This window comes from Salvelinus alpinus, chromosome 28 (assembly GCF_045679555.1).
Source record: "Salvelinus alpinus chromosome 28, SLU_Salpinus.1, whole genome shotgun sequence".
Classification (NCBI taxonomy): domain Eukaryota; kingdom Metazoa; phylum Chordata; class Actinopteri; order Salmoniformes; family Salmonidae; genus Salvelinus; species Salvelinus alpinus.
In genome coordinates this window covers 31166869-31175110 of record NC_092113.1, presented here as the reverse complement: position 1 = coordinate 31175110, position 8242 = coordinate 31166869, and the positions used below count along the sequence as shown (strand labels likewise).

At 44.2% G+C, this 8242-nt stretch overlaps 1 pseudogene; it reads right to left on the bottom strand.

Annotated features, from left to right (window-relative positions):
- Window positions 1-2396: 2396 nt before the first annotated feature.
- On the bottom strand, window positions 2397-7041 carry LOC139556874 (calcium/calmodulin-dependent protein kinase type 1G-like; annotated as a pseudogene).
- Between the last annotated feature and the right edge of the window lie 1201 nt (window positions 7042-8242).

The following is an 8242-nucleotide window of genomic DNA, read 5'->3' as shown; positions in this document are numbered from 1 at the left end:
AACAACAAGGGGCAGGCAAGAGGCAGGTCGAGGACAGGCAAAAGTTCATAAACCAGGTCAGAGTTCCAAACGGTACAGGGCGGCAGGCAGGCTCGAGGTCAGGGCAGGCGGACTTAGTGTCAGGGCAGGGAAGTGGAGAGAACTTTCTGCTTTTCTTAGAGGGACAGAAGATATACAAGCAAAAGCAATGATGTAGGATTGTTTATGTACACATTTTATTTGTTGAAAAAAAAAAAACAGAAGCAACTCACTACCTTGTTTTAAAGGAGAAATAATACTATCAATAAAGTAATAAAATCATAATAATATTGCTATTATCGTAATCTCTTCAGCACACTATATTTGCAATGATATTTACAATCTCACCCTTCATTAATGTGAGTGCTGGAGTTGGTAAGTCAATAACTATATATGAATGATATTTAAAATCAAATCAAATTGTATTAGTCACATGCGCTGAATACAACAGGTGTAGGCCTTACAGTGTAATGCTTACTTACGAACCCCTAACCAACAATGCAGTTAAAAAAAAATACGGATAAGAATAAGAGATAAAAGTAACAAGTAATTAAAGAGCAGCTGTAAAATAACAATAGCGAGACTAGACAGGGGGGTATCGATACAGAGTCAATGTGCGGGGGCACCGGTTAGTTGAGGTAGTATGTACATGTAGATAGAGTTATTAAAGTGACTATGCATAGATGACAACAGAGAGTAGCAGTGGTGTAAAGAGGGGGTGGGGCAATGCAAATAGTCTGGGTAGCCATTTGACTAGATGTTCAGGAGTCTTATGGCTTGGGGGTAGAAGCTGTTTAGAAGCCTCTTGGACCTAGACTTGGCGCTCCGGTACCGCTTGCGGTGCGGTAGCAGAGAGAACAGTCTACGACTAGGGTGGCTGGAGTCTTTGAAACTTTTAGGGCCTTCCTCTGACACCGCATGGTATAGAGGTCCTGGATGGCAGGAAGCTTGGCCCCAGTGATGTACTGGTCCTTTCGCACTACCCTCTGTAGTGCTTTACGGTCAGGGGTCGAGTCGTTGCCATACCAGGCAGTGATGCAACCAGTCAGGATGCTCTCGATGGTGCAGCTGTAGAACCTTTTGAGGATCTGAGGACCCATGCCAAATCTGTTCAGTCTCCTGAAGGGGAATAGGTTTTGTTGTGGCCCTCTTCACGACTGTCTTGGTGTGCTTTGACCATGTTAGTTTGTTGGTGATGTGGACACCAAGGAACTTGAAGCTCTCAACCTGCTCCACTGCAGCCCCGTCGATGAGAATGGGGGTGTGCTCAGTCCTATTTTTCCTGTAGTCCACAATCATCTCCTTTGTTTTGATCACGTTGAGGGAGAGGTTGTTGTCCTGGCACCACATGGCCAGGTCTCTGACCTCCTCCCTATAGTCTGTCTCATCGTTGTTGGTGATCATGCCTACCACTGTTGTGTCATCGGCAAATTTAATGATGGTGTTGGAGTCGTCCCTGACCATGCATTCATGAGGGAACAGGGAGTACAGGAGGGGACTGAGCACACACCCCTGAGTTGAGGATCAGCGTGGTGGATGTGTTGTTACCTACCCTTACCACCTGGGGGCAGCCCGTTAGGAAGTTCAGGATCCAGTTGCAGTTGCTGAATACTTTCCGAATGAACTGTACATCTGTATTCCCAGTCATGTGAAATCCATAGACTAGGGCCTAATGAATTTATTTCAATTGACTGATTTCCTTATACTGTATGAACTGTAACTCAGTAAAATCTTTGAAATTGTTGTATGGTGTGTTTATATTTTTCTTCAGCATATATTTCCTCTCCAATGTTTATTTAAAACATAAATACATTTGCACAATGAGCACTTGTTGTCTCAAACACATCGTTGCAGTTGTTAGTTAGCTAGCTTGCTATATTAGCAGAGACATGACATCAGTCAAAAACCTCAAAACAAGACAGCTGAAACGAACCACCTAGGATTCCCCACATAGCAGCTTCTTGTCATTGTTGCTAGCTATCTGACCATTCAGAATCATAACAACACACGGCCCTCCTGCCTCATCGATGTGCGTGCATCTTTTTCGTGACGTTGTCAGCCAACCCGTCTATATCAAAGCGAAACCATTACCATCATGATAACCTACAGGCAGTGAGTGCGGTATAGCAATACCAATCCCCCTGACTGAAACAAATGCAGACCCAAACAGATGGAGGCTGGGGTGGTGATGGGATAACAGACATGCATAGCGAGTAATGCATGTTACAGCAGCAGCATGTCACCAAGAAAACCCAGCGTATGGCTTGCGTGCCGAAGCCATCAGGGAATGTGTGTGGAGAACGTGGTCAACTAAATAGATCGCCATATTAAGGTAGAGTGAGTCATCCAATTGGCGAAAAATCAGCTGATACAAACACTCTGAACTGGCTTTGCTTTATTCATGTACAGTAGTCCTAGTTCTTCTTTACCTGTCTTTAAACAACATGGCACCACATCGCATCATCATGACGCAAACAAACCATCCCTGACATCCTCCTTCTTCAGGGGTTATAACACTAATTCTTATGTGACGAATTCTTTGTCCTTGGTATAATACATACAACCCCCAGTCCCTAGTGAGGTTATTGCTCCTCCTCCCAGGGATGCTGGACATCATAGAATACCTTGTGAATATACATGTATGTATATGTGCATCTGGCGGTGTACAGAATGTGTGTGTTCAGTGAATTCTCTAGGCACTGTTCAGAATTCTTTGGATTCTGGATCTCACTGGCCACCCTTGACCGTCCTGAGAATCCACTTGCCAGTCACAGTGCCTGGGCTGGCCCACACAAAGAAAGCAGCCATGACCAAGTCAGCTGACTGACCTGCAGAGAAGAGACATACGCTTAGTCAAATGGAACAACACCTTGAGTTGAGATTATCTATATCTAATAGGTTATGTACATTATCCATATCTAATTTAGGAAGATGTCCTGTAAGATGCATTATTACATTCAATGAATCAATCAAATAAATGTTATAAAGCCCTTTGTACATCAACAGTTGTCACAAAGTGCTTATACAGAAACCCAGCCTAAAACCCCCAAAAGCAAGCAATGCAGATGTAGAAGCACGGTGGCTAGGAAAAACTCCCTAGAAAGGCTGGAACCTAGGAAGAAACCTAGGGAGGAACCAGGTTCCGAGGGGTGGCCAGTCCTCTTCTGGCTGAGCCGGGTGGAGATTATAAGAGCACATGGCCATTAAGGCCAGCTCGTTCTTCAAGATGTTCAAACGTTCATAGATGACCAGCAGGGTCAAATAATAATGACTGTATAGCACTGTAACATACAATCTAATGTGTAGTATTTAAATATCTACCTAGTAAAAGTTTTCCACGCAAGCACCGTCCATAGACCCTTCACATGACAGAGCAGACTCCAGTCTGGAGAGCCTGGCCGTTGCAGTTGGCCATCACCCTGTACCTCAAACAAGGAGAGGCCAAGAAGTCATCCATTAGAGATCACATAGTCACACAGACAGAGGATGGTTTAAATCTGGGCTATTCCCCACAATCTTGGATATTCCACACTGTTCAATGGTCATTCAGGCACTGTGAATGGAGGCTAGTCATCTTTTTAAGTAAATATGGGAGTCAGGGTTAGGGTTAGTGCTTACGTATTAAGGTTCGCAGGCTCAAAGTGATAGGTGTGTTTGCCCGTCTCGGCGAGGGTATGGGCGTGTGCTGGCTCGCTTTGGCTGATCTTACGGGGCTGGTGGCTCTTTATGTCTCTGGGTCTGTTCACTGACTGAGTGGTAGATATCATGGCTCTGTGCCATCTTTCCAATGATCCTGAAGGAGAGACAACAGAAAAGAACATTGTAATCTCCTGATGGTTTTAGCCTGGAAATCCAGACTAAATCACTCATTAATTCAGTCTGGCATTTCTGTCATAGAAACTGAAACTGTTTCCAGGCCAGCCTGAATACACCTCACACTGGACACCTCAGAGTGCATGTTGTTGTAGATGTTACAGACAAAACAGATCAAGGCAATTGATGTTGTTAATCAAGGCACTCACCAGGGATGCCTGAGAGCCTGCTTTGTAGTGAAGCGCATCTTAGGGTTCTTATGCATCATGTTACGGATAAAATCTTTGGCTGATTCAGAGATGTCATTCCAAAAGGGAGAGTCAAACTCGTACTGCGCATTCATGATCTTAGAGAACAGTTGTGTCTCAGTGTCCTCATAGAAAGGGGGATATCCACAGAGCCTAGAGAGACCAAATAATAATGCTGTGTAAATGTGTCATTAAGAAATTATAGACTGTGTGTGTGTGTGTGTCATCGTTAAATGTCCACAAGGTGGAGCTCTAACCCCACCACGTTGATCATCCTAACGAGTCATCATTCTGAAAATAACCCTTGATTAGATGAACAAGCTTGGAGAACAACAAATGCACTTTTGCCTGCAAAGACCTGGTGACATACATAGTCTTTACATTTACATTTACATTTAAGTCATTTAGCAGACGCTCTTATCCAGAGCGACTTACAAATTGGTGCATTCACCTTATGATATCCAGTGGAACAACCACTTTACAATAGTGCATCTAACTCTTTTAAGGGGGGGGGGGGGGTTAGAAGGATTACTTTCTCCTATCCTAGGTATTCCTTAAAGAGGTGGGGTTTCAGGTGTCTCCGGAAGGTGGTGATTGACTCCGCTGACCTGGCGTCGTGAGGGAGTTTGTTCCACCATTGGGGTGCCAGAGCAGCGAACAGTTTTGACTGGGCTGAGCGGGAACTGTACTTCCTCAGAGGTAGGGAGGCGAGCAGGCCAGAGGTGGATGAACGCAGTGCCCTTGTTTGGGTGTAGGGCCTGATCAGAGCCTGAATGTACGGAGGTGCCGTTCCCCTCACAGCTCCGTAGGCAAGCACCATGGTCTTGTAGCGGATGCGAGCTTCAACTGGAAGCCAGTGGAGAGAGCGGAGGAGCGGGGTGACGTGAGAGAACTTGGGAAAGTTGAACACCAGACGGGCTGCGGCGTTCTGGATGAGTTGTAGGGGTTTAATGGCACAGGCAGGGAGCCCAGCCAACAGCGAGTTGCAGTAATCCAGACGGGAGATGACAAGTGCCTGGATTAGGACCTGCGCCGCTTCCTGCGTGAGGCAGGGTCGTACTCTGCGAATGTTGTAGAGCATGAACCTACAGGAACGGGTCACCGCCTTGATGTTAGTTGAGAACGACAGGGTGTTGTCCAGGATCACGCCAAGGTTCTTAGCACTCTGGGAGGAGGACACAATGGAGTTGTCAACCGTGATGGCGAGATCATGGAACGGGCAGTCCTTCCCCGGGAGGAAGAGCAGCTCCGTCTTGCCGAGGTTCAGCTTGAGGTGGTGATCCGTCATCCACACTGATATGTCTGCCAGACATGCAGAGATGCGATTCACCACCTGGTTATCAGAGGGGGGAAATTTACATTTACATGAAATCAACTATTCACTACAGTAGCCTATACATATCCTGAGGTCTTCAATGATAGCAGTACTCACAGGATATAGGTGATGACTCCAATAGACCAGCAGTCCACTGCCTTGCTGTAGGGTTTCTGGGCCAAAACTTCAGGGGCTGGAGGTTGGGAAACATTAGAGTAAGTTAGAACGATTCTCCAAGTTCAGATAATTTAACTCAACTAGTGTTATATACTCTGTGTTTGACAGATAGATGATAGGTATAGGTTAACTATGTAGGTTTTGTTATATTCTTCTTGTCTCCCCTATGTTTTTTAATGTGTTTCCTCTGACCCAGTTTCTCACCCATTCACACAGTTAACTATCTTTAAGGCCAAACATGTCTCCTTCCTTACCCACATATCCTGAAGTGCCGCAGGCTGTGGACATGACACCATTATCCTCCATCTTGGACAGGCCAAAGTCACTGATCATGATCTTGGAGTTCTCATCCTGGCTGTAATACAGTAGGTTCTCCGGCTTGAGGTCGCGGTGCACGATGCCATTCTGATGGAGGTATTGTACTGCCTGGAGCACCTGTTGGACAACCCTGCTGGCATCCTTCTCTGAGTACATCCCCCGGTCCAGGATACGTCAAACAGTTCACTCCCAGCAACGCTACTGGGAGAACAACAACAACAACCGATAACAATTAGCCCTTAAAGCTGGCTCAACCTAATCTTAAACTCCAACCATTAAACTCCAACCATGAGCTAAGCATGGAAACATTACTCAGCCTAAAATGTTTGGATGACCAAGGCTGCATTTACACAGGCAGCCCAATTCTGATATTTTTCCACTAATTGGTCTTTTGACCAATCACATCCAATCTTTTCACATCAGATATTTTTCAGAGATGATTTGATTGGTCAAAATACCAATTAGTGGGACAAAGATCGAAATTGGGCTGCCTGTACAAGCAGTCATATGCCCCTCATGAGGTAAAGGAGTTTAAGTCAACTAAGTCAAGTCAGCCTAACTCTAAACTCTATCCATGAGCTTCTGCTCATGTTCAGGCTCAAAGTTGGGAACATTCAGCAATATGCTTCTGCATTTGACTTGAGTGCTAAGTTGCGGTCTGATCCCAAACTCTGACAGGCAGAACATTGTGGCTGTCATTAAAAGTGGAAATAACTATTATTTGTGGGGTGTGTGTAGGCTACTCAAGAGTTTTTACAGGACATAATTAACATTATATTTTCCCCCTTCTACTGTATTATAAGGTAAAACATATTGAACTTGCAGCTGCATGACAAGGTAGAAATGAGAGCGACTTTCATAGACATCCTCCAACCCAACAACGTTTTCATGTTTGATCCTGGGAGAGAAGATCATGTTTAGCATGTGAGATGAAAATACAATGAAACATACAGTAGTTAAAGTCATGACTCATTCAGTTGAAATGGGGAATGAATTAAAATTAGTTTGCAACTCTTACTTTCTCAACACGGCAATCTCATTCTCCAGATTCTGAATACTCTTCTGCTTCTTCTTCACACACTTTATGGCAAACAGCTTGCCTGTCTTCTTCTCCTTCACCATGAACACCTCGGAGAACGCCCCCCTGGGAGAACACACAAACACATAGCCAAAGGGTTAGTTCAACTATTATAATGGTGCAATTACTACACAGGATCTGTGAAAACATAATCAAGTCTCTTGCTGAGAAAAACTCATCCACTTTCCCCTTTAGGAAGACACTGTGGGTCATGCACTCATAGGAGTTGATTGATGTCATGAAACTGAGGTGATATGTGAAATGAGATTAAATGTAATTTTCTGACATTCCTTTTTTTCTATTTTTATGTAATTTCTTACATATGAATTATTTTTGCTGTGGTGTAGGCTACAGTTCTTATGGACCTGCAGTAGGTTATAAATGTTTGCAATACACTGTTGATGGTTTCTATTGCACTTCAGGTACAGATGTAGGATGTTAATTTGAGACAGTTTGCTACAGCAGGAAAATAGTCCTGCAGCAACAGGAAATGTGAATTATTATGTGGATTATAATTCATGGATTTTGTAGGTTTCTTTTTTTCGTCATGGAAAATCAAATCTGAAATTTCAAAGTGGAAATTACAAAGTTCAGAAGCCTTTTTAAACCTCAAGTACACAACAAATATCCTGCAATAGGGTGATCAAATTAAGATCCTACATCTGTATCAGGTGGCCTCCAGTACATGCACCCTTTGATATTACATCGGAGAGAGCTGCGTGATATCAAGAAAACATAAGTTAATACTGTGAAAAAGGTCCTATTAAGGTGTTAGATGGGGTTGAGTGGCTTAAGGGCTCACTCAATGTTGTGTCCTGTACAGTTTTCCAGCTATCTTCAGCATCGTCTGAGAATAGCTGTCCTGCCAACTGTATTAGCATGTTTATCCCTTACACAATGGAAACAGTGGCAGGCAGGCAGGCTCTAGGTGTAGATGGACTGAGAATGTGCAGCCAGCATGGATAGACCTCCGTCCCAAGCAACGACCAGGTCATAGGGTCATACACAGCCTTGAGAGAGGGTCTGACTGACAGTAAATACTGTTCCGCAAAAGTGCTGCCCCCTTTCTGTTGAGTTACACCACTGAAGCCAGTCTAAGGAACACGTGCAAGATGAGTGCACTGCAAGGTTTAGGTTACATTACCTAACTTGATTAGAAAGATAATTAGCAAACATTGCTTCAACTGCGGCAGCCTAAAAATAGTCAATACAAGTCCGAACAAGTCTCACTGCATGAAGGCAGGTGGAGTTATTATGACATCATTTCACATTGTC